Consider the following 27,417-nt stretch of genomic DNA (forward strand, 5'->3'; position numbering starts at 1 on the left):
GCATCCCTCTCCTGGTCCCAGGGTCAGCCTAAACAAAGAAGGTTGAACTAACAAAAGCAACAGCTATGCGCGTGACGGTTGAATAGATGGTGACAACTGAACGCATCTCGAGTTAATCGCGTGTGTGCGGAATCTATGAGAAAACATTCCTTCACATTACAAGAGATGCCGATAACTACCGCCATCTAAAAGGAGTGAAAAAGGCAGCATAATGCTGACCGATGAAGAGATGCCAAGTCTCAACATTGATCTGGCGCCGCTTCAGGAATGTGAGAGGAGTGGTGGCGTGGGTGGGGAGGGGGGGGGGGTGTATGCCACATGATTTCGGGGGGGGGGGCCCGGGCCCCCCCGGGGCCCCCCCCTGGGTACGTTCCTGGTTGATGCCAGTGGATTTTATGCTACCTGTCATCTGCTTACTACCATTCAAGACACCACGCTAAGTTACCAGGAGTTAGTCCAATAGTGCTACATTAATTGGCACACTGCCGCCTTGTAATCACATGTTCAACTAAGACTTCCAGGTAGGGACCAATATATGAAATTAATTATACACGAATACATTCTGCAATACAAGGCTAAAATTGCTGTGCAAATAACCATAGTGCCGCAGACAGCCCTCCTAAGGCCAGTTACGAGCACTCTCGTGAAGTATACTTCCAAGCGCCTCATTGCTAATGACCCTAGCGATTAAACATCGCATCGCCATTGGAAGAGCGCCAACAACGACTCCCGGATGGCGAGACAGCGCGTGTCTCTCGTGCAAGCGCACACATCAGCGCCCCCGTCCAATGAGAAGTCATGGCATGGCTCCTGGTCTTCGGGGCGCGTGCAAGTGTCATCGGTGTGGAGACGCGGCACACTTTTGATAGGCTTCTGCCAACTCAGGTTTCAAATGGCATGAAAGTGCTTTAGGCTTGAGTCTCCGTGCACAAGTTCACCCACCAGGCACGTACCCAGGGGGGGGCCCAGGGGGGCCCGGCCCCCCCCCCGAAATCATGTGGTATACACCCCCCCCCCCCTCCCCACCCACGCCACCACTCCTCTCACATTCCTGAAACGCCGCCAGATCAATGTTGAGACTTGGCATCTCTTCATCGGTCAGCATTATGCTGCCTTTTTCACTCCTTTTAGATGGCGGTAGTTATCGGCATCTCTTGTAATGTGAAGGAATGTTTTCTCATAGATTCCGCACACACGCGATTAACTCGAGATGCGTTCAGTTGTCACCATCTATTCAACCGTCACGCGCATAGCTGTTGCTTTTGTTAGTTCAACCTTCTTTGTTTAGGCTGACCCTGGGACCAGGAGAGGGATGCGACTGTTACTCAGCTGGCCTGTACTCTCATGGAACGAGTTGCGGCTGGAGAAAACGCCAATTGCGTTTAACTTTTGCCTTTGCTTCATTATTTCCTTGAATTACGGCTCGCCGCGACGCTGGCAGATGCCCGGAACCATATACACGTGATATGGGTTAGATAAGGCGGGAAATAAAATAATGTGAAAGAGCGTTTATCATGAAACCCTGCAATAAACCTTAAACCCTTAAGCAAGATGACTGTCGCCCGTCACCTTGTCTGTTTTTCCCTAATTGTATAGCACTTTTCGTGCAAAATTGGCAACTGGAAACCAAAATCGCAAGGAGTTGAGAAATTAAGCGATCTACTAAGGGAGAGAACCAAGGCAACAACCAAACTGCAAGCAAAAGCGAATAATAAAAAAGTTAACCGTTGTTTGTGAGAATATTTATGGATCAACAACTTTTTATTTAAAAAGTAAGTAGAGAAAACGCCGCCGGAAGTGGAGAGCAATTACTTGTTTTGAATGACGCTTCTACAGTTATCGGTCGAACCGCCTCACGTAGCCACTTCTCTGCTGTGCTTATGTGGGTGTTTTTGTAACCTTTCGCGGTGAGCGCAGTACGTCCAGAATTGCAGAGTCCTGCGCTCTACGCAGTTGTATGGGACTGGCGGCCGCACAGCGTTACGCAATTTGCGGAACTGTCAAAACTGATCCACAAGGCGAAAATAACTCATATTCGAAACTATAACATGAGAAAGACTGAAGAACCCATAAAAAATGAACGCAGCCTGAAATCAGTAAATAAGAAGCCTGGCATAGGACAAACCATGATGTATTCACTAAAATATAAGAAGGATAATATCATAAGCAATCTCGAAGATATAGTAAAAGCAGCGGAAAAATTCTAAGCTTACCTGTATACACTACCCGGAGGAGTCACGATACCTTACTTAGAAACAGTAATGAACAGGATACAGAAACTCTCCTATAACAAGCGATGAGGTCAGAAGGGCCCTGCAAGACATGAAACGATGAAGAGCGAGAGGAGAAGGTGGAATAACAGTCAGTGGCGTAGCTAGGTCGTCTGGCACCTGGGGCCCGTAAGTCTTCTGTCACCCCCCCCCCCCTCCCGGGGTGTAGCCGGCAGTAAGAAGGGTGTCTTAAGACGTATATGACACCCGCCCCCCCCCACCCCCTCATTGGCCCCTTGCACCCGGGGCCCACGGCCCCCCTGCCCCCCCTGTTGCTACGCCACTGATAACAGTCGATTTATTCAAAGATGGAGGAGACATAATGTTTGGAAAACTGGCGGCTCTTTATACGAAGTGTCTATCGACTGCGAGGGTCCCAGAAAACTGGAAGAATGCAGACATTATACTAATTCACAAAAAAGGAGACGTCAAAGAATCGAAAAATTATAGGACCATTAGCTTGCTCCCAGTATTATATAAAATATTTACCGAAATAATCTCCAATAAAATAAGGGCAGCACTGGATTTTGTCAACCAAGGGAACAGGCTTGCTTCAGGAAGAGATACCTTACAATGGATCACATCCATGTCATCAATCAGATTATTGCGAAATCTGCAGAATACAATAAGCCTCTGTATGTGGCTTATATAGATAACGAAAATGCATTTGATTCAGTAGAGATACCAGTAGTCATAGAAGCACTACGTAATCAAGGACTACAAAACGCTTACGTAAAAAGCTTGAAAAATATTGCTACATGCGTGTGGGATTTGTTTGTTTGAATGAGGTACGTGGGCGCCATCACTCCAGAAAAGAGGAGGAAGAACGAACTGGGCTCGCGCTGTGAATCTAACCGGTCTGCGCTGCAACCGCTGTTGTAAATATAATCTGTATATAGTTTCTCGTCTTACTGACTCGTACTTCGCGTAAGAATATCTACAGAGGTTCTACAGCTACCTTAATTCTACATAAGAAAAGCAGGGACATACCTATAGAGAAAGGGGTCAGATAGGAAGACACAATTTCTCCAAAGCTATTCACTGCGTGCTTAGAAGAATTCAAGCTATTAAACTGGGAAGGCTTAGGAGTAAAGATCGACGGCAAATATCTCAGCAACCTTCGGTTTGCCGATGACGTTGTTCCATTCAACAACAATGCAGACGAGTTACAACATATGATTGGAGACCTTAACAGAGAGAGTGTAAGAGTGGGGTTGAATATTAATATGCAGAAGATGAAGATAATGATAAATAGCCGGGAAAAGGAACAAGAGATCAGGATCGCCAGTCGGCCACTAGAGACTGTGAAGGAGTACGTTTAACTAGGTCTATTAATCACAGGGAACCCTGATCATGAGAAGGAAATTCACAGAAGAATAAAAATAGTTGGGATCGCATACGGCAGACATTGCCAGCTCCTGACTGGAAGCGTACCATTATTATTGAAAAGTAAGGTGTGCAATCAGTGCATTTTGCCAGTGCTGACGTATGGGGCAGAGACTTGAGAACAAGTTAAGGACCGCACAAAGAGCGATCGAACGAAGATTGCTAGACATAACGTTAAGAGAGAGAAAGAAAGCGGTTTGGATCAGAGAGCGAACGGGAATAGACGATATTCTAATGACATCAAGAGGAAAAAATGTAGCTGGGCAGGTCATGTAATGCGTCGGAGAAGGAAAGCGCAATCGAGGACGACAAAACATTAAGTGGACCAATGAAATCAGGAAAATCACGGGCGCTAGTTGGAATCGGTTGGCGCAGGACAGGGGTAAATGGAGATCGCAGGGAGAGGCCTTCGTCCTGCAGTGCACGTAAAACATGATGATGATGATGATGATGATGATGATGATGGAGGTGGTGGGCCCCCCCCCCCCCCCGAAAAAAAATCCTGGGTACGTGCCTGTCACCCACAATGAACCAGTTGGTTTAGTGTGCTTCTTTGAAGAGTGCTACATTTCCGGTGGAGGTGCGGGGTATGATTTTGAGTCCCCAGTTCATAGGAAAACGAAGCACCGATGCTCAGCGATTGCAATCCAGAGAACTGACTGCAGTACACCAGCGCACAAGCCGCTGCCTCTGAGGAGGCAGTGGCAGTTCGGATTGCCTGTTGCAGCAGGAGTGCAGGCAAGAGTTGCCAGCGACGGTGCAACCATGACCAGCCCGGTGGCATCGTCTTAGCTCATCGTGCACCCACCACGCACGCCCGAGCCCCTCCACGGTGACACGTTCGAAGATGTGGAAGACTGGTGCGAACACTTCGAGCGAGTAGCAGATTTCAATGGCTGGGACACGGCAAGGAAGCTTCGCAACGTGTACTTCGCGTTAGCAAAGTCAGCGAGGACATGGTACGTGGATCATGAAGTGGCGCTATCTACACGGGAAGAATTTCTGAGACAGTTGGTTGCCACCTGTGCCAGCACCGATCGGCGAGAGAAGGCAGAGCACGCTCTCCAAGCCAAAAACCAGCGCACTAACGACAGAGCTCGTAACTGGCATGTGGAGAGCTCTCGGTGGCATTACATGGCGATATTAAATGAACTCTCAGCAGCAAGTGCTATGTATTTTTACCCATGAACCTATTTAATGAACCGTCTTCCCTAAATGCCTAAGAGGTTCCTCCGTTTGACGTACGCTTGGAAAATTTGTTGCACAAGGACGAAGAACAGCGGATGCTCTGTTGCACGAAGTGTACGAACAAGACACAAATCGTAAAAGCCATGCGAGCGCTTCCGAAACTCCGCGCGTACACATGGCACACGCACAAACTCGGCGTCTGCCAAGTTCGAAGCCGCGCAGCGCGGAGACCAGCACTAGTCCCAAACAGCCAAATATAGGGGCTTCCTGGCGTAACAGGATATTTGATGCCAAGGGGATTTACGACTCACGAGCGCAGTATCCACTAGTCAGTTATAGATGGTATATGCGGTACCTGATGACCAACTACAGAAACTATAACAAGGACAAAGCTTTAGAAGCAGCGAAAGATGTTGCTAGCATTCTGGCGCGCCGAACAAAATCGGATTCGGCCGCATATTGGACCCAAAGCTCCTCTTAAAATAATGAAATACCAGTCAGGTGGGATAAAAGGGGCTAAAACACAATCGAAGCTGAATCGCAAGCGATAACAGCACGGCGTGAATTACACAATATCCTACTAGTGTGCTGTAGGCCAACTCAATACTCAATGCACATTCGAGGTTTGCGTCACACCATCCCAATATGCTTCTAGCGACGGGAATATTCGAAAATATTGCTCTCTTTTTGATACCGCATGTTTGGTGGGCGCCTACTATGGACTTAATGACAGACTTCAGCCTTTTTGCTAACCCCTTCATGTAGATTTTATAATCCACATTAGTGAGACTTATGGACCTGCATCCAGTGACAAATTTCAGCTTTACCGTATCGGTGGCTTTCGGTATAAGCACGACATGACTTTTCCTGAATGATAAAGGCAAGTGCTTAGTTTCATGAGCTTCTGATATTATACAAAGCAGTATCTCACTTATTTCTGCCTTCAAAGTTTTATATAAAGCTGATCCTAGGGCGTCTGGTCCAGGCGCCTTTGCTTTACCCAAGTCTTCTATGGCTTCTTTAATTTCTTTCGCAGAGATTGGTCTCCGAGTCCCTTTTTTATTTCATCTTGTAATTTTGGCAGGAGCGTTGGAAAGGTGTTTACAAACTCGTCTGTTACGGACACCTGCCTACCGAGCAACGCTCGGTAGCGTTCAACGAAAGCTTTTTCATTTACTTCAGGGTCTCTTGAAATTGTGTTGCTAAAACAAATTTCTTTATTATGTTCTTGGAGGCATGACCCTTTTCGTGAATGAGCGCACGCTAAGTTTGCGCCTCTCCCAGCCACAGTCTCTCGACTCGTTCTCTTATCCCAGCTCCTGGATATATTTCAGCGTCCTCCCTTTCAAGTTCGCGTTTAATTTCTCTAATATGTTTCGAAAACAATCCCGGTATTGTGCACTCCGCGTTTGGAAAGTAATCGAGCATGCTTTGCAGTTCTTTCTCTCTTTGTTTAGTTTATGACGTATCACACAAGCCCTCTCGATCACGCTCATTTTCACTTCAATTTTCAACTGCTCCCACAGCTCAGCCCAGTTTGATGTATTAGCATATATTTGCATTACGGAAGTGTTTACTTTTACAGTTTTTACAAACCATTCATCACTTAAGATGGTTTCGTTCATTTTACACAGTTCCCAGTTAAAGTTAGACCCTCTATGCTTCATGCTCAATGTACACATTACCAGGCTGTGGTCACTGAAGCTCACGTGCTTTACTGCGTAACTATTGACCGTTCGCGCAAGGTTTGTTGATACGTACAAACGATCAAGTCGAGCGTAACTCTGCCCTTAAAAATGAGTAAAGAGAACACTGTTGCCGCCTAAAATACTTCCAACGTCTACTCAATCATATTCTGCCACGATTGCGCAGAGTTGATACGCACTTGCGTCGCGTATTATGTTACAGGGCACCCTATCTTTGGACATGCAAACAGAATCGAAGTCTCCAAGACGAACAACATTGCTTTCACACGCCAGGTGTGACTCAACATAGTTAAAGAAATATTTTAATTTCACCAATTTTGTTTGGAGCGTACACACAGATGATTCGCCAATCAACATCATTCAAAAAGAAATCATATAGGACCGATCGCCCGTCTTGGGCGGAAATCACACTTTGCGCAAGAATACCTGTTGAATTACTCAAAAAAAAGACAGTCACCGGCCTTACCTTCTCCATGGCAACCACAAATGTTGTAACGCGATTTAAAAACCTGACCCATTTTGTCCGTTTTCTCTTCGCTTTCAATTTTGGTTTCTTGAACAGCAAGAATGTATATGTCGTTTTCCAGCATCAGGCGTCTAATTGTGCTTATCGCATCTAGCCGTTAACCCGCGTACGTTAAGCGTGCCAATACGTATTGTTAATCCATGATTATCGGCCATTGAAACAAAAAAGCAAGCACAAACTATAATACATTTCTGAAATCAAAGTCCGTGAAATTTTACAAAAAAAATTCTGCACTATCATAAGCTCCGTCTCATACGGCGAAGCCATGACGTTTTCCACTTCGCTACTCATCATTCACTTGAAAGGTTCCACTGCATCTAATCCCTGGTAAGCGTTCTGCCGAACAGCACCCCGCTACCGCGGGGGAACTGCCGGTGTTGTCCGCTTATCCGGTGGGACAGTCGGCGTCTGTCGCCCGTCTGGTGGATTGGTCGGCGTCTGCCGCCCCTCAGGTGGAACTTCTCACGTCGGACTCCTCTCAAGCGGAACGTTCGGCTTGGGCTTGAGCGTAGACCACAGGAAAGAGGAAGCCTTCGTGGGGGGCCCTTCGCTGCTGACAGCGTCGTCTTCCTCAAGCCTGCCATCTTGATCGGGGATTTCGTGAGGTCTCTTTGAAACAGCTCTGGCCTGGTCCATTTTCTGGCACGATTCTTTGATGAAGGCAGCGCCAGAGTTGCCCTGTCCCAGAACGCGCTCGGTAGCCGCCGCGTCACCCCCACTTTCACACACCGTAGAATTTTCTGCAGACGGTTCACCTTGCACTTCATTCTTGGCCTCGGCCTCGCTAATGCCCTTGCTTGGCTGGCACTTGACGCTTGCCATGACCACTGGCTTCTCTTGTGTGCCCCGTGGTCTCCGCCTGCTCCAGCAGTCTCTTCCGCATGCGCTTGATCCAAGTGCTCGTCTAATACGTCGCTCGGGACAGACCCGGTCGCGTTAGGGTAGCGTCTCACGCACTCGGTCTCGTCGTGGCCGAAACGACAACAGAGCCCACAGCGTGGCACACGGCACTCACGCCGTATATGGCCGGTGCCGAGGCATCGGAGGCAGAGTGGAGCGCTGCCTGGCACGATCACAAGTGCATGGTCATCTGATACTCCTAGCTGATGCGGGATGTCTTCCATGGTCATGCCAGCCTTCAACCGTAGACATACCAGCCGCGTGGGAGAACCTTTGTCGCCGCACCCTCGTACTCGCCACCGCTCCCAGGAAATTTCGGCCACCGTACCGAATGGCGCCAATGCTGCTCTGACGTCCTCGCCAGGGGTCGTGTGAAGCAGCCAGAACAGCTTCATTCTGATATCCTGGTTACAGGGGTCAATGGCGACGCGGCGGTGTTGCTTCACACTAAAGGCCTTCGCCGACAGCAGCTTCTTTCTTTCGCCTTCGTCCTTGAATGTTATAGCCCAGACATGGTTCATCTGATAGGCCCGGAGGGCCACCACCTCCGGCAACAGCTTATGATGGTCAAGCGCATCGCGAAAATGTTAGACTCGATAGAGCCTGGCCTTCAAATCAGCGTGCAAAAACACGGTATTACACACGGTCATACCTGATGACAGATGCGGCAAAACAAGCTGATAATCCTGTAAGGACGTTTCCGTAAGCCTGATACCACGGCCCAGCTGGGCCGCATGAACCGCCCCTACGGCGCACACATTCCGAGACCATCGGCTGTGGTAGGCGGAAGTGGAATCAACTAAGCCACGGCGCCATGGATGTTCGCTTTTTTGAGCGTTCAACGCAATCGCCGGTATTGTCCGGTGAACCATAGACAAAAGAAATTAATCAAGGCACCGGTGAGATTCGAACTCACGATCTCTTGTTTACTAGACAGGCGGTTTAACCAACTAAGCCACGGCGCCATTTTTTTTCCTTCTTGGTATTTATTGGAGTAGCATTCAACCAGGCGTTCACCAGTTCTGCGTCGTCGGAGAATGGAGGGCACAATGAAAGTCACACACAGAAAAGGCAGCGTTCCTACTGTGAGTAGAAACGTTCGTTTCACTTTAGAAGGGTGGCAAGGATAAGCACCTCACCAAAATAGGGTACCAGTCCGGTTGTACGCCGAGTCCATCATAAACATGTTTTAGGTGTAGGGTCATTTGGATAAAATGTATCCTTGTAGGTACCACCGTTTTGGCGTTTCGTCAATCATTCGCGTTTTCCACAAACTGTGCATTGCCATGACAAAAAACATATCGAAAGGTGCACTATTAGCAGAGGGTGGCAGCAGGTATCGCACAGTATGAGCGTTAATCTCAAAGTCTTTCTTTGAAGTCCGTTGGAGTACATCTAAAAATAGGATGGCGTCAGTGCAGCTAATAAAACAATGTTCAATTGTCTCTGGTACATCACAAAGACGACAGTTAACAGAAGAGACAAAGACACGCTTTTTTTGTAGCCACGTTTTAACCGGCATGGTTTCACTACGAACTATATAAAAGAATGTTTTGCAGCAAGGAGATCAATACATTTTGCGAACTCGCTTTAGTACAGCGTGGCCTGGCCGTTTACTGTATATTGACTGGTATAGTGGAGGTGGAAACAGCATGGACAGTAAGTCTTTGTGCAATGTTTAGCGCGACACAGAATACAAGTATTCAGTGGAAAAATGAACTGTCGGGAAACGAACCGCCACGTAAACTTCTTGCATGAACCCCCACAAGCATTAGCGCGAAGAAAAATTTGAAGAGACAATTAAATCAGGTAACGCATTAACAAGTGCGATTTGCTTGTATGACCGAATTATAGGATAAGAAGTATCGCGAAAAAAGAAGAAACGAGACATTATTTGCCGCACATAAAGATGTACTAAGCCCAGGCCACCTTCACTAGCAGGCCTCAAAATATTCTCTCGCCTCATGGGCTCAAAAGTTGAAGACCATACGAAAGTTGCAAAGATACGGTGAAAGCGTTGGATGTATAGCCTAGCACAATGAATAACTTGCAATACATAGAAAAGTTTTGTTGCCAAGAGCTTATTGCAGGCTGCGGCTTTCCCAAAAATAGAAAGTCGTTGTGGAACGAATGTCTGGGCGTAACTTTGCAGGGCTGAAACCCGTTCTTTCCAATAGTGTGCGCTTAATTTATGTGCGTCTAGCGGCACGCCAAGATACTTTGGCGGGACATCAGTCCATTGAACGCCTGCAAACTGTTCTGGTGTATAGCACCATGAGCCAAACCATAAGCCTAAACTTTTTGAGGAGTTCAATCGTGCTCCTGATACGCTGCCATATTCTTCTATTATCGATACTACCTTTTCAACACTGGGCTTATCCGTGCAGAAGAACGCTAGATCGTCTGCATAAGCTAAGACGTTTACTTCATTACCCAGTATATTAAAGTCATGGATGTGAGTCGACAGAATTACGCTTAAGCATAGCGGTTCCAGGTAAAGCGCGACTAGTAGTGGGGACATCGGGCATCCTTGTTTTACTGATGAGCAAATATAAATGGGTTCGGAGAGTTGGCCATTAATAACTAAACGAGTAGTGCAACAGGTGTAGCAAAGCCTAACGCCTTTAAGCACAATGGAGCCAACATTGACATGCTCCAGAAGAGCAAATAAATAGGAGTGACTGACACGATGAAAAGCTTTAGCAAGGTCTACCTGGAGCATTGCAAGCTACTCAGTGGAACCATAACAGTATTGAAGAAGTGTACGGCGAAATGTGTGTTGGTTTCAATTGATCGGCCCCTGATTCCACACGTCTTATGAGAATCAATTAGAATTGACATCGCTAATTCCAATCTATTAGATAGAACGTTCGGAAAAATTTTGTAATCCACGTTTGACAATGTGATTGGTCGGTAGCCTTCAACAGAACGCAGTTTCTCTTTATCTGAACTTTTGGGAATTAAAACTGTGTGGGTTTTGCAAAAAGACTGCGGAAAGGCGTCAACCTCTAAACTTGTAATAAAAATATCGAATAAAATGGGGCTGATAACTGATTTGAAAGCTTTGTAAAATTCCCTTGAAAGTGCATCGGGGCCGAGTGTTTTCGACAAAGGCAGCTAATCAATAGCTAGCTCAATTTGTTGAATCGTAAGGCTACCACTCATGACTGCACAGTCATCATCCTGTAACCATTTTACAAAAGATACGAAACTCTCTAAAACTTTTGCATCGTGATCGTCCGGAGGGGCACTAAAAAACATAGTGTAGAAAGTTTCGAACTGAGAAATTATGTCATTAGTATATGTGAGAAGACTACCTTCGGAGTATATTTCCGGAATTACTTTGGAAATACCGTGACGTCACTCATCAAGTAAAGCTTGACGTGTTGGCTGTTCAGACTGCAGAGCACGCCTATTTCAAAATCGAATTCGAGCACCTCTGTAACGCAGTGCCTCATACTTTTGTAACTCACATTTAATGTTTTCTATGTCAACAATGTAAATGCCTGGCATTTCGCATTCAACCTCATAAAGGCTACATAGGCTCTTAAGAAGCATTTTTCTTCATTCTTTCTATAGAATGATTTCAGCGAGCCAATTTCTATAGCCACTGTACGTACCTCTTGTTTCAAGAGTTCCCATGTAGGAAATAATGGCAAGTCAGTAGGAAGAGAATTGGTTAGGGCCATGCGAACGCGAATAATAAATTCCTGCTCGTTTAGGAGCTCCGAGTTAAGCTTCCAGAGTGCCCACTGTGGTCAGAAATTAGTTACAGATTTTTCACCGATGTTTGCAATAACCATACAATGATCAGAGAATGAAACTAGGATAGTATTACAGGATAGTCTTCGAGAGAGGAGTGATGAAGAAACATAAATCCGATCAAGGCGGGCGTAGGAATGAGCTTCAATTCTTGTATAAGAGCGAGTTCCCTGTACCGACGCTCCTATATCAACGAGCCCTGCATTTTCTATTGTTAGATAAAAGTTCACCACTCCTGTCCCACTGAATGTTAATGCCGCATCGATCGTTCAGATCACATACACAATTGAAATCTCCCATTAAACAATGCAGCGATCACAGTCCAATAGACTAGACACAGTATCAAATAAAGGAGTTCGTTTTGCAGTGTCATTAAATGCATAGACCTTGACTACTCGCCATGGCACACCCTGCTACACGATATCACAACATATATATCGACCTTCAGTGTCGACATGGTAACTAAAGGCTGAACAAAGTAGGCTCTTTTTCAGAAACAGGAAACAGCCCGCGGATCAACCAAGAGCGTGTGAAACGCAAACATTATACTCAGACAGAAAAGGTCATCAAGCCCTTTCTCTCTCGTCATCATTCTCAATCTTCGTCTCCTGCACGGTGACGAAGCCGAGGCGCTTCCTAGACAAAAGCCGCCGAAGCTGTGCCTGTTTCTGCAAAGACCTAAGGCTTCGTACGTTCAAGGTTGCGAAAAGAAGTTGCTGGGACAGGGCCATGGTGACTACCAACTATTTGGACCTAATGATCTATGTGATCGGTCCTAGAGGGCAATGGTGAGGCTCCCTCCGAACCCCCACCAGGCCTTCTGGACCGTGATCGTCGGTTCTTTCCTGCGTGTTTCGATGTTTTGCGGCGACGTGCTTTTCTTGTGGTGCTGGTCGTCTCGCTGTCCGTGCTTGATTCGGGTCTGTTAGTCGCACGGCGCTTCGGAATTGACGTATACGCGCTACTTCGTCTGTCCTCTGCGAGCATAGCGCACGTGCTGAGATGCTTCGGTGTAGCAGATGAGTCATCAGCGGCTGCCTCATTCGCTGGCAGGGAGGCAACTGGCTGCGTGGTAGAGGGCGCTTGTTTCTCTTCGCTACTTTCCTTTTCCACGGGCAGTTCTGCGATGTCATTATCTTTAACATGTAGAGGGGCGTTACTGGCACAGCTGGTATCCGCGGAAGAGGGAACGTCTGCCGTTGCATCGAGAACCTCAGTAACATCACTTATGTGTTCCTGCAAGCTTTCTTCCGAAGGCCTTGTCCTGTGTCGGAACTTGTCGGCGCATGTCACAACACATTCTTCATCTGTGTGGCCAAAGCGTCGGCAGGCTTCACGACGTGGGGTTCTGCAGTTTCGACGAATGGGTTCAAGCTTGTTACAGCGGAGACAAAGTGGGGGCCAGCCTGGAATCAATACAAGGCTCTGCACTCCACAAACGTTTAGCCGATGTGGAGCGTCGCCCACGCCGACTCCATCGCCAAGAGTCAACGCCACGTCACAATTTAGGGTACGCATTTGCTCCATTTCCGATACTCTCCAGCTTTCTGCTGATATGGACTTCACTTTTCCGTAAGCCTTGAGGCCATCTCGAACTTAATCGTCTTCCAAACGCTCAGGAAGACATAAAAGCTTCATTTTTACTTCCGTGCGCTCGGGGTCAATAACGACGCATCGTCAACCTTTTACGGATAATTATCCACACGTGGCTTGCTTTGATTTTGCAATTGATGATTTTCACGTCACCATCCACAGGTGCTACATCTGAAATTGACCGCTGGAACTTATTTCCTTCAGGTCAATAACGTTCCGAAGGGCGTCTCTGAAGTCTTGGGCTCTGTACGGTCGACCACTTAAGTCATCATGGAGGAAAACGGAGTCGACAACCAGCTTACCGGTAGGAAGAAGGGGTAGCACAGCACGGTAGTCATTGCTGCTGGCTGAAGCCTAAGCAGCACCTCGGCCAGGGGCCGATAAATCCTTTGAAGTGGAGAACATGAAAAAGCGACCATTCGGAATCTCACCGGTGCCTTGATTCATTCCTTTTGCCGTTTTCTCAGGTTCACAGGACAATAACGGCGATTGAGTTGAACGTGCAAAAGAGCGCATTTCGAAGCCACGGCGCCATCGAAGTGCCCTCTTTTGCGCGTTCAACGCAATCGGCGGTATAGTCCTGTGAACCACAGAAAAACGGCAAAAGAAATGAGTTGAGGCACCGGTGAGATTCGAACTCACGATCTCCTGATTACTAGACAGGCGCTTTAACCAACTAAGCCACGGCGCCGGCGGAGGAAGTGTGACTGCGTCTCATTGTAGGCTCGTAGACAGCCGATCGACCCAATTTATTCGTCTCATTGGCTTTCAGCTCACGACGACGGCGGCTCCTTGCAGGTCGCAATACCGGATCTCACGGGTGGCTTGAAGTTTTAAAAAAGTGCCTATAGATAAAAAGCCGTAGCTGCCAGCAGGCTATACGAATGCTTATACAAAAGGTGGCGTCAGAGGGAGAGCATTGTGGCAGGCCAGTTACTGGCTTTTTGTTAAAGTAAAACTTACCGTTACATTATCGCTTATATTTTGCTTAACCTGCTCGATCAACGAGATAAAACCAAGGACTTGAAGGACGCACAAATTGAGCAAAATCGAGATTTTGTCGCATTCGTTCAAATGTATATTGCCCTAACTCCGGTAACAAGGTGTTGTACTTTCGTTAGGAGCGCGACGATTAAAAGTGAAAAAAAAATGTACGAAAGAGCTCACAGTGCTCTTTCCTGCTACCTTCTTCACTTTTTATGTGGATCGTCACGTTGCTATAGCCAAAGATGCAACATCACCAACATGCCCTTTTAGCCGCCCTTGCGATAATGCTTTATCCCACAAGTATTTGCTGGTGTGTAGATAAACGATGGTCGTCCTCATTATAGACAATGTGCGACGTGCTTCGACTAGTTAGTGCAAAATTCATATTACCTGCCTACGTTTCACTCGTGAACCAGGCACCAAACTCGGAAGAGCAGTGCGGAAGCTGAAATTACGAGTAGTACTCATTCTATTAAACAGAAAATTATTTATTAGAAATGTCTGCTGCTTCAGTTACAGCAATACATTTATTCTCAATAAGGGGTGTTGTACGCCGAGGTGAAGGACATGAAATAGCGGCAAAATCTAATGGTGCGCCACTGCACTAGTTTCCAAAGGTAATTAAGTGACGAGTTGATAATATTGGACAGATTCTGAACAATAATGACATCGACAATATCTGGGATTTAAATTAAAAGCTGAAGGCAATGGTGCCACAAGAAATTATATATGCAGACGTCATGAAGTTGATCTGGTGTAACAAGATATGTGTGGTGATTTTGCAACAGCTTTACAAAGCAATAATCCTTGGGCAAACTAGCGCATGCTTATACAGATCAAAACAGGTCTTGAAATCTAAACGAAGGCTATACAGACGATTGCATGAGGGCTCCTTCAGTCACTAAATTTATTGCCTGTCAGGTCTTTTTTTGTTGGTGTTCGGTGCTGGCTTTTTTATGCATCACATTTTCGCATTTGTACTGTCTCCGCAACTTCGTATTGTCACTCAGAGAGCAACCTTTTTAGCAGGTGTTCTTACCACAAAGTTTTCTTGTCCACATTTTCTTCAACTCTGCAGGTGCTGGCTGCGGCTGCCTTGCCGATTATGCAACTTCGATCACTTTCTATGTTCAAGTGAGTGTGTGTGACGGGGCACGTGGTGAAAAATCTTGATCAGCCTCCTGGAATGGGAACGCCGACTCTGAGTAAGTGCTCGAATACACAAGCCAAGCGAGAGGTGAACAAGTCGTCAACAGACATAGAAGCCGCCTAGGGATAAGCGACTAAGATCACAACAAAAGCAGCCTAGTTTCAAAACGAGTGCAATGAATAGAAAAACACCGTGGCGCACATTTAGTGAGGAGCGGAGGATGACAGGGAAACTAAGAATTCACTGAGCTGAAATCAAAAATATGAGCAGTGCTGAAAGGAATAAGTTAGCAACAGTAGCAGCCGAGCCTGCAGGAAGAAGTGAACAAAAGTCGTTTTACTGTGAAAGGCAACAGGAACAACGGTCACAATGGAACCAGAGTGGGCATTGATCATTTTTTATTGAGCGAGGAGATTTGAGCTACGTAGAAGCGACGAGCAGCGAATTGAAGTACAATAACGAAGAAAGCTCATCTGATAACTGATTCCCCTATAAGCGTGAAAATGGCCAGTGTATCTTAAACAGGAATACGCAGAAAGTACGAGAGAATGACGCTGGTGTTTTAAGGGTTAGAGCATAAGTGCAGGTGAAAATATGAAGGGAAGTGGGCCGTCTTTTCTTACGTTGTCGTGCATCGGGGTGCCTTGGCGTCGGCGTTTAGAGATTTTACCGCGAGTGACGGCAGAGAAGAGACCTTCAGGTAGTAGTGAGCGACAGCTGTATATTTCTTTCGTAGAGCAAAAAAGCGACATCACGCAAAGTACACGACACACACTGACGACAGCGACAAGTTGCAGCCAACTGAATCTTACGTCGCAATATTCATTAGTTTTTCAGCGGTTCTTTATGCCAATAAAATTATTTACGCGATCCTGCGTTCTTGGCGTCTTCTAATGTCCTTGCTCTAGTTCAAGGGCAATTTCACCAGAATCCCTTATTTCTATTCCGATGCTAAAAATGCTTTCTGTCGCTTATTTTTGAATGAGCTAGCGCTTTGCGGCCCGATATTCATGGCTAGCCAATATTTAATCTATGCTACTCGTAGGTTTTCATGCTGTTTAAAGGGAGATAAGTTCTTATCAATTACATTTTCTTGTTACTATCAACCTTTTCTCGGTTATGACTTTTCTGACGGATTGCTAATACTCAGAAGTACACAGTTCGACAAAATATGATGTCCGATACTTTTTCTACTGTCAGCACTCTCACTTACATAAGGGACGCGAACGGAGGAGGCTGGTTGATGGGAGGGCCTGTGGTGTAGCAAAATATTCAGATATGACGACTCATTGACCTAATGGGGTGCAGAATTCTGTGACGCAGTCTGTATAGAGGAACTTACCTTTCAGCAGCGCCAAGGTGCATTAGAACACGTGATAGTAAGAGTGAGTGTAATGCGGCTGCTCCCCTGGTGCTTTGTTTCTGAGGCAAAGAGGATAATAAGGTGCGGTTTCTGACCAGCGAGGAGGTAAGGCCCAATGTGACACATGGAGCAATATGGCGCCGCAGAGAGAGTGGTGTATTAAAAAGCTAAAGAATGACCCTAGTTCTACGAGTACTATTCACCACAGGCATGCTTGCTGCAGATGAATGTAAACAGGGTTTAATTAACAATGTACACTAACACTTCGACTTCGTGTTGTGGCGAAATGCGAGACAATTACGAACTATTGAGTGGTGCAGTGTTTCTCAAACTGTGGGTCATGACATACAAATTGGTCATTAGCCTTTTTCTGTGGGTAACGGAGCGTTCAACAATGCGCGCAATGTGGGGCCTTATAACATAAAACTATTCCAGTATGTTTTTATTCCAGTCTCCTGACGTCGAACTTACGCAGTCGCCGACGCAAGCATCAGGGGATAAACGGTGGCGTTGTTTGAAAAGTCTAATCAAACGCTCTCCGGGGTCACTTAATTTTACATTCAGAGCGAGTAACATTGACTACATTGAGCGTGAGATAAAGGTGTTTTTCCGAGCGTGAAAGAAGCCCGGGAATACACGCAAGGTGAGTCGAGTAGCCAGTCGCGCGGCAACATGTGTGCGTTCGCGGGCTTCTTTCATGCTTCGAATACAAGTTCATCTTGATCGTATCGGGCAATAGAAAGCTGTCACGGCAGCTTTTTCATGTTGCTCTACAATTTTCTCATTGACAGTTTTCATGTAATGTGATATTTGAGAAGTTGCATAATTAAGACTAGTTATCTAATTAGACATACTGAAAAAAATCTCAGTATCTCTAAGTGACGGCAAAAAACAGTAGCTTGATTTTGTCCAGCTAGGTGGCATTTGCGTATTCGTAATGTTTGGCTCAAATAACGTGGGACCCCCTGTATATTCGGATAGCCTTAGTTGAAACTTTTGCTGCGTGAAATGGCACTGGTGGCGCTTGAAAGGAACGATCCGGCGGATGAGAGCAGCAGAGCTTGTACGACAAAGTTGAGACCCGATGTTAGCACCATGTTCCCAGCAATGTCGTTGTTTCCCCTCTCAATGTGTCTATACATATATACATAGACGTATATATATGTATATATACATATACGGCCTGCCGCATCAAGGCTGTTTGACATGGCGCAATTTTCAGTCAGCAACACAGCGGATTCCGTCGCGCAGCCGCTCAGCGACCACCGCGACGTTGTGTGCCCTCCGCGACTGGATTCCAACAAGTTGGTCGCGCCGTCGCTCAGTCGCAGTGAATGGCGCGATGTGGGAGGGGCAATGTGTGTGACGGAACAAAGCGCTGTCAAATTATGGCGGTTTCCTGTTTTACCGCGCGTTGGTAGCCGTGTAGAGCAATGTCGCGTGCTAGATTTAGCTATGTTTAGGGCGTACACACCAGCGTTTGTGGCTTAGAAGCTTCATAAAGATTTTTTTTCCTTCCGCTTACACAATTCGTTTAAAAGGAGAAGCTGCACGCTATCCAGGTCGGGAAAAGGACACCGCTTCCACATAAGGCACGTACCCACTTATCGCCAACGTCGTCAACCTCGTCATCGGTACAAATTGCGCCAGCTGCTCGTACATGCACACGCAATCGTAGCTTGTTTTTCTGCAAAAGCAAATACTCATTCCGAAAAAAAAAGTTGTTGCTTCCATAGTAACAGCGGATCTAGAGTGTACTAACCGGAACCACCCCACCGACGCGGCAGAGCCGCACGCTCATACTTGCGGTGTTGAGCAGCGCGTCACTCACCGTTCCTGCAAGCTGTCGTAAAGTCTCAATGCTTTTAAACGTTAAAAAATGGCGTACCTATTCTATTATCGAATAAAAACAGGGAAATTTGAATATTTGAGTAGTTTGCATGTTGTTTTTATTTAACGATGCTGGCGTGGATACTTCGTGAGCAGGGGCATCGGGGGCATGAGCAGGGGGCAGGGGGCATGAGCAGGGGGCACCTTGCGCATCGCTGCAACGGAAATCGCGCTGCCGCAAACGCATGTGAAAGCTGCCAGCGAAAATAGCTCTGCGATGTGCGCGGCAGAAATTTTCTTTTTCGTCCCCATCGCGTCATGTGAAACAGCCTTCAGACGGGCTGTAATGGGATCCAGCAGCCATGGCATTGCTCCCAACCGCGAGCGTCTCCTATCGACGCTAAATAACATTGCGTTGACACATGCACTTGGAAAAAAACAAAAACGGAGCCCGGCGTCATGAAAGCAGCTCCCGAGGGTCCGACTAAAAGAATACGACGTGTCGCGATTGCGGCAGCAGCACTCCTCTCTAGAGCGCTTTTGCTTTTTGCCCTGAGCGCCTCTCGTGTACCTTGTATTCGCAACAATTTACTTTTAGAAATGTGCAGCAGTACGTTTCTGGCAGCGTTTCTGGGCGGCAAAAACGGTCACGAATGAAAAGTTTGAAAAAAAAAATTACCGACGATTACGTTACTTCCTAATGCGAAATTTGAGCGCAGCAAATAAGCTGTTTCACCTTTTCGATAGATTGAGGCAAAGAAATCGAGCAACACATGTATGCGCTATCACAGAATTTTTTTTTTATTTTTCACACGTATTCCTTTAACAAAGACTCCACTAACAGTTCTTGACAGTCATGAAGGAAGCTTTGTGGTCGGAGAAATAGGCTGATATATGTTCGACTTGGTACACCAATGCTTGATTCTCAAAGACGAGATCTATACAAGTGCCTCGCGAGGTTGTCACAGCCGTGGGACGCGTTACGAGCGAGAGGAACGGGATGTTCTCCCGCATTCTCCCACAACCCGAGACTCGCAGGAAGAGGGGGGAGGGGGGCGGCGTGTACACCCAGCGGCAAACGATGGGGGCAGAAGCGCGCGCAGCAAGCGGACAACACGATAAAGGGAGGCGGGAAGAGATAGCAGCGACTGACTGATGCCGCTGACGCCGATAGTGACTCAACCCCTATCCGCCACACAAGAACAGGGGGGGGGGGGGGGGTCCCTTTCGTCCTCTTTCTGCATGGCGGCGACGGTGTTCTATGCACTCACGTTATCTTGAATCTCTAGCGGCGTCAGCGGCATCCAGCGGTATCAGTCGGTCGCTGCTAGCGCTGGGGGGATGAAAGGGGGGCGGAGCTGGTTACGAGGCCGACGACAACGCCGACGCGAAACCCAGGAACGGACGCCAAAGAGCTGCGCTCTAAAAAAATAAGCGTCGCGTTCGAACAGCAGTGTCCAACGCCGGAAGGCACAAGACAAGACTGTTGACAATCTTCGTGGAGAGCTTCTCACCCTAAAGTTTGCAATCGGAACCCTCAGTGTTGTATTTTGACTTAAGTTTACTACGCGGCTTTCAGTAGAAATCTTGTATGGCAATTGCTGCGTTTCACTGTCGTATACCAACCGTCATTGTTGAGGACGCCTATGCAATATACCGTTATCAGACAGGCAAATTTAGTCACGCTAAACCAGTGTGCTTTGCCGTTTGTGGCATTTTCAGACTGGCACACGAAAAAGTTTAGCGACACTCCGCTAAAGCGTACACGTGGAAAAAAAAGGGGGAGGGGGGGCTGAGGTTGCCCTTGTGTCTCGAGCAGCCAGTCTCACGCAAAATTTTCGCCTATTTACGGGCTGCTTTCAAGCTTGGAAAAGCTTTTTTTATGTAGCACATATTCAGGAGCGGAGAGCTGTACCGGGAGTTTTTCATGCTGCTCTGCAATGTTCTATTGGACTCTATTGAAGTGATTATAATGTTCGAGATGTTGCTAATATAATTAGAACTAATTACGTAAGTAGGCGAAAGGAAAGAAATATCTGAGTAATTCCAAGTGGCAGCAAACAACATTACTTTGATTTTGTTCAGCTGCGGCACAATAGCATATTTTTGAAGTTTGACTCGAGTTGAATGGATCACTAGGAGAAATACAGCTTGTAGTTTATTGTGCCGAGTAGACGGGTTCTGCGCTCGGTTCCGTTTAGTATTCTGGGGTTAAATTTTGTAGAAATGCCTTTTTTCATGCCAATGCATTATCGCATGACGTCAACGCTTTTCGAAATGGTCGGTGCGTATGCACCACGTTTTTTGGATAGTCCAATCAAAAGCTGCCTTCTTTGGCCAGATATTTCTTTCGTGTTATCCTTTTCTGGGGCTGTAAAAGAAACTTATTTTGTAAAAGGACATTTATTATAAGGTGACATCCCTTCTGCGTAAAAAAAAAATTGTTTTACAACCTCCCAACGCAAACGCTGCCGCACCTTAAAAAAAGCAAACTGAAGTGCTCACATTTTTGAAGCCACAGCCACATATTTGTCGAATCTTCATCCAACCCATGTCGTTGAGCGCAGGAAAAATGGCAACCTCTGCAAAACCGATCAGCTGGTCCCCCAGCGTGAATGCTAGTTTGTATTGCAGCGCATGAAACTGCGATCCACAACAGCGTAATTTCTTCGGCGCAGAATTTCAGACGCTTCTTCCGGGAGCCGTGAAATACAAGAGTGATGTGAGTAAATATTGCTCGTGTAGGGAATGCGTTGTTTTAATTTTGCTGCCTTTGTTTGACGATGTGTGATCCTTTTTGTTAAGAAGGGCCAACAAGAAATATTCATAACGCCCGAAAACAAAAATTTGGAGCGTAGTGGCTCGAGAACCGACAAGGCACTTAGCCACTTTCAATAGGTCACCGCCACGGCAGAAGCTTGGCCAAAGTGATCGCAGCGACGGTAACCCTTCCTCGGTCAAGTGTCCCTGCGCTGACGGTAACGCTCCGACAAGAAGCTGTTAAAGCGGTGAATGTGAGCAGCGACTTTACTTTCTTTACGTAAACGGTATAAAAAAGTAAACCATGAAGGACCAAAATCGAAGTGAGCATTTCATGCGGGCTTCAAGCTTAGACAAATATTTGCCTAAAGCGTTGTTGCTGCGTTGCGGACTGGCTGAAATTTCCAAGTTTAGAAAGGAAGACAAAATGTCACGGCACAGATTTGATTGGTCGGAAATATATTTTTGGTGTCTCAATACAGCGTGACAGTACTTACTATTGCAGAAAATCGAAAGCCTGCAAATGTGGACGATTAAATAACATTCCAAGGTCTTGTTACTGAGCTTCTGTAAATAAATTAACTTTACATGTTTTTCTTTTTCTGCATACAGCACCACGAGGCGCACATGGAGAGCCTGACCCAACTAAGGAACTAAGGGAGCAGCTGGTTCAAGGTGTGTGGGGTTTGCGGGAAGTCGAGCCGCAGCGCCTCGAACTGGAGCGCCGGTCGCACGATACCAACCAACGCCTGCTTCAGCAGCTGCTGGCTGCACTTGTTTATGGCGCCAGCCAGGCCCCTCGCCCATGTCAGTTCTCCCGTGAGAAGTAAAGAAGCATAAGCAAGGAATTTGATGTCACGTTTTTTCTTTTTATTTACTTTAACAAATTTGCTGATGTAGTAACGATGATACGAAGCCCGATTCTTGCTGACTTACAACAAATAATTGCTTACGTCACGCTTTAATGCAACCACAAATAGCACAGGAGATGCAGCATGAGTTTGTGCTTGAATTGATACTTCAGCAATGGGATTGTCCGCGCCTTCAGGCTCACTTGCACATGTACCAGAAATCCTGGTGGTTTGGTCATTCTGACTGTGACACTGAAATTTCCAGGCACTTGCTTGTTGGCACGTCATACCCGCCGTGGTTGCTCAGTGGCTATGGTGTTGGGCTGCTGAGCACGAGGTCGCGGGATCGAATCCCGGCCACGGCGGCCGCATTTCGATGGGGGCGAAATGCGAAAACACCCGTGTGCTTAGATTTAGGTGCACGTTAAAGAACCCCAGGTGGTCAAAATTTCCGGAGCCCTCCACTACGGCGTGCCTCATAATCAAGAGAGTGGTTTTGGCACGTAAAACCCCAAATATTATTATTATTGGCACGTCATGAACACGATGCGGCACTGTAATTGTTTTTCAAAGTGGTCTTGTGTCATCAAATAGGGACAATCACTTGCTGAGGGGTGGAGGCATTCTGAGCTTTATAAAACATCGCAAGCAACCTATGAACACACTCAGAATAGAATTTACGAACATTCCTTGCTTATGCCCTTACATTTCATTTGTATTGTACATATATATATATATATATATATATATATATATACACAAATGAAATGTAGGAGCATAAGCAAGAAATGTCCGAATATATATATATATATATATATATATATATATATATATATATATATATATATATATATATATATATATATATATATATATATATATATATATATATATATGTTTGCACTTTTATACAATTTCTTATCCCGGCATTACTGAGCTTGAACGTCTACTGTCGTTCCCTGTGCACCTCCCGCATTGCCATAATATTCGTTTCCATTCACTGTTGTTTGAGTGCAGGCTCGAGTGAACGTGTAGCCCTTGCAGTGCAGTTCGTTGGCAACATTTATGAAGCAGATTCGCTTTATTAACATCGAAGTATGATATTATGGCTTTTTTTTTCTCTAAGTGTGTAACTCCACAACGACTTGTTCCTTTCACATGAAGTGAAGTACCTGTACTTTAGACTATAATAAATATTATTCTGTTGCAGCGTCATGATCTATGAACTTGCACAGATTGTGTTATGATTTACACCGGATGCTATTTCCGTGTAACTGCGGAGTACACAAGTTTTCTTAAACAGTCCGTACGGCAACCTGTGATATCTTATGGTGCATTAATTTGTGATACTTTTTTGATGAGCGCAGAAGGTGATGCGATGGTTGATGTGACATGTCTCTGTAATACGTAGCATGTCTCTACTATTGCAGCACTCCTGATAATTCTCACACTTCTTTAATGTAGAGGCTCTTGCACATGATATGTAGATAAACATGTTTTACTTTAAAAAAGAGCTGTATGTTGAAAATTTAAATAATAAAGAAAGCCGCAGTTTTGTTTAATGCTTGTATATACGCATCACTACTACATTTGCAGTGCTGGCCCACGCACGGCAAAAATTTAATTGTGCAATATTTCGGTTACTCAGTTCTGCTATATACAAGTCAGGGCTGTTTGTTCATACCTATGAACTGCTCATGCACGAATACACTTAAGGGGAACCACAGCGTTTGACATGTTGGATGATCAGTTGATAGCATTTTCATTACTCGGAGGAAACGTTGCGGTTGTATTAAGACAAAGTGGTGGACGACCTAGGAGGTGCACATACGACAGCACGTTCGACGGAGCAGAAGGTCTGATGTGCGCAGTGCATTTTTGCTTCTGCGTGCTTCCCTGCCTGAGAAGAAAGGGAGGGGACAAACTCTTATGTCCTTCATTGCACAAGGGGGCTAGAGAACTGTCAGGAACACCATTAAGAAAAAAAGCTACAAAAGAAAACTGCAAGCTACATTCATGGCACACAGGGCATCTAGATGAAGAGGGGAGCAGCAAAGAAATCATGGCAAGTGCCCTTTTAAAAACCACAGAATTTAATTTTAATCTTTCCATCTTAAATGTTGTTACTAAATATTTTGTTTTACTTACCATAAACATAAACTCTACAGAACTCTTCAATAAACAATTTTACATTCGTCGACAAATCATAAATAATTTTCATTAGCTAGACATCAACTGCAATTGAGTAGGGAAAATATTCTGCCAGCAATTTACCAGCATGAAATTGTTTGGCATCTCTTTGACCACCACATCTTGCTGTCACCACAACAGCTTGTACGCACCTAGCAGTGCTCACGCTGCTGTTGACGTCGCAACTGCCGCCGCACATTGCTTAAGTAACGCATATGTTGAGTACCGGTTATGTCGAACATACCAATAACTGTGTTTTGGACAGCCCGCACTCTCAATTAATTAATTCGAGACCTCTTGTTTAGGGACAGAACGTGTGGAATGGGGTCGCCATTATTGGCATGTCTGCTACTACTGCTGCTCCTGCTGTAGTCATCAGTTTCATCCTCATATTCTGTGTCGCGTACAGTAAGCCAAAGATTGCGAAACACAGCACCTGATGCGACAATGCTGGCCGCAAGTTCCGGCTCATAGAAAAGGGGCGCGGTACTGCTGGAGACAGCAGAAACGGCTATTTAAGAGCTCAATACACCTCTGCACCACGGAACGCCTGACCGCATGTGCTGTGTTGTACTTCCCTCGGCTATTGCATTGGAGGAGGGCCAGGTCCCAGTGTCAGCTGCCACGGCTCCATGGGGCAGCCGCTGTCACGTGCATGAAGATGGAAGATGAAAGTGCATTGAGTACTTCTCTGACGAGAGGCAAGGTAGTGACTGAGCAAAGCTCTAGAATCATTCAACACTTGTAGAGTTCAGAGGTTGAAGACTCTAGAGGTTACTTTTGTGAGTCCAAATAAAAGCATGAGTTGGGCATGTCCGCCCCGAAACATACCACTAACCAAATTACAAGCGCACTACTCAGTGCCAGTCAGAAGCTGAAGAAATAAACAATAAATGGTACTACCAATGACTCTGTAGTAGCACTAATGTTCGCTCATTTCTTCTACTTCTTGCAGGCACTGGGTTGAATAATAGCACTAACATACGTATTGCTTCATTCTGCTCCTGGCAAGCACTTCCTATCATGCTTGCAACTTAGTTGAAATTTATAACATTGTCTATGGGAACACTAATTGGTTTATTTTTCCTACTCCAGGCAGGTAATTAGTCATGTGTTTCCAACTCAGTCGAAAGTTTGCATAGGGGCGGACATTGCGTTCTATTCGCTACTGAAGCGTGACTGCGTCGAAAAATGTAGTCTCACCGAACAGGTATTCCCTAGTAGTGGCGTTGTGCTCCACTTGAAACCGTCGGCGAAGTGATCTCGTCCGCTAAACAAATGACTCGTGGTCCGACCCCGGTCGCATAGGATTCACGGCCAGAATCCTTATGTCCGTGTCGCAAATATGAGGAAAATGTGAACGGAGAAAGTCTCCCTTGACATGTGCAACGTAAGCGACAAAAGAGAGAGAGAGAGAGAGAGAAACGGCACTGGAAAACATGACCTATATCTACGAACGTGCACTTGAGGGCGTAGTATCCCTTGCGGCCCACAAATGCGGCCCTGCGCTGACCCTTCGTTGCAAAATAGCAATGAAACTGTCGTCCACGCATCTGATGACGCCAGGAAAAGCAGCGCGCCGAAGGAAACCCTCCTTCACGGCTGCGCTTTCGTCGGCTGTCTTCGCAAAATGGAACCACTTATTGCCGGCCCTTCCGTTTACGACAGCCTCGCCACATGTTGCATACATTCGCTGACGGTCGACTTCAACGCACAGATCGTCTCCTCGCTCCCAACGGACGCTTGGAAGTTCCCGGTGGCGAAGAAGCGCAGCTAACACGCCACCTACAGCCGCACCGACAGTCCCGTCCCTCGCTCCGCTATTAAGTATAAACCCCATGCAAGCGATCTTGCGCGCGACAGCGACAAGCGACGCGATAGAGATGGTGGTCGCGTTTGCTCGTCGCCTACAAGCCGTACCCCATGCTAGCGATGACTTCGAGCGACGTCGCCCCAGTGTTGCCGGTATGAGGGCAGCAATGTAGACGCCGAAACTAGCGTGACGCGTGCTTTATTAACTTAAGTTGATTTGTCTGACTATAAAAAGCAGCATAAATATTTCTGAAAGTCTTGCATGTATGAAAATTCAATCATATGTTCGTTCCGTGCGACAATCGGAAGTTCTTGAGTTATGTACATCCAGTCTCGGCTTCGCGCTATTGGCTAGTCACTCATAGCACTTCTGGGCGACGAGCAACGAATTCTAGATTTGCAGAACTGAGTGATCGCGCGACAAGACTGAGCGATCTGTTTAGGCGACGGCCCGATCCGTCGCTCGAAGCCGTCGCTCGTCGCTGCCGCGCACAAAATCGCGCTCATGGGGTGTAAACTTTAGTTCCCCCGGCAGCTTCCCCACCGTTTCCTTAGAGAGTGGAAAATGCCGCGGGAAACGCTCATCTGGCCTGGCACACACGTCGTCTGGCTCAGCGTGTCCCCGTCGGCGATGCGAGAAGCCACCGCCTTATCCATGAGAGGAGGCACCATTTATTATGCCTAACGACCCTGCTTCTGGCCGCGCCAAAAATGTATACCTTATATTCTGCGTAATGAGTGTGTAAAGGTCACTTTGATGTTTCGAGTTTTTGCGGGTTCCTGACGTCACCTGACTGACAGGCACAATGGGCGCGGCGCGTTCTTTTTGGGCCAATGGCAGTGGGCTGATGGCGGCAAAAGACATAAAAAGTAATAGAATTCCTGCAAAATCGCACCCCTGGGTGGACCTCGGAGGGGGCATGGTGCGTTTGCCTCTTATATTTGGGAGAAGCTCTTTTCTTTAGAATTGTTATTTTTTGTGCATGTATGGGCCATAGGTGTTTATCTAAGGCGTTGTGTGACCAGTGTGATCGTATTTTTGGGCTAGGGATTGGCCACCAGTCGGATGGCTCGCGGAGAGTACTGAGGGGAACTGAAAATAACCTAGTGAAGGAAATATTTAGCACGGAAACAGTCTTGAAA

At 46.4% G+C, this 27,417-nt stretch overlaps 1 long non-coding RNA gene and 2 other non-coding genes across 3 annotated transcripts in view; 1 reads left to right on the plus strand and 2 right to left on the minus strand.

The window, feature by feature from the left end:
* Window positions 1-22,289, plus strand: part of LOC135900540 (uncharacterized) — a 219,765-nt gene extending 197,476 nt beyond the window's left edge. The window contains exons 2-4 of the long non-coding RNA XR_010563901.2: window positions 13,536-13,635; window positions 15,397-15,523; window positions 22,034-22,289. This is a non-coding gene — a long non-coding RNA (uncharacterized lncRNA). The remainder of the gene's footprint in view (window positions 1-13,535; window positions 13,636-15,396; window positions 15,524-22,033) is intronic.
* Window positions 8,868-8,941, minus strand: TRNAT-AGU (transfer RNA threonine (anticodon AGU)). Its single transcript has one exon. It is a non-coding gene; the product is annotated as a tRNA-Thr (tRNA).
* TRNAT-AGU (transfer RNA threonine (anticodon AGU)) lies at window positions 13,949-14,022 on the minus strand. Its single transcript has one exon. It is a non-coding gene; the product is annotated as a tRNA-Thr (tRNA).
* Window positions 22,290-27,417: the final 5,128 nt, after the last annotated feature.

The sequence above is a fragment of the Dermacentor albipictus genome, chromosome 5, assembly GCF_038994185.2.
Source record: "Dermacentor albipictus isolate Rhodes 1998 colony chromosome 5, USDA_Dalb.pri_finalv2, whole genome shotgun sequence".
Taxonomy (NCBI): domain Eukaryota; kingdom Metazoa; phylum Arthropoda; class Arachnida; order Ixodida; family Ixodidae; genus Dermacentor; species Dermacentor albipictus.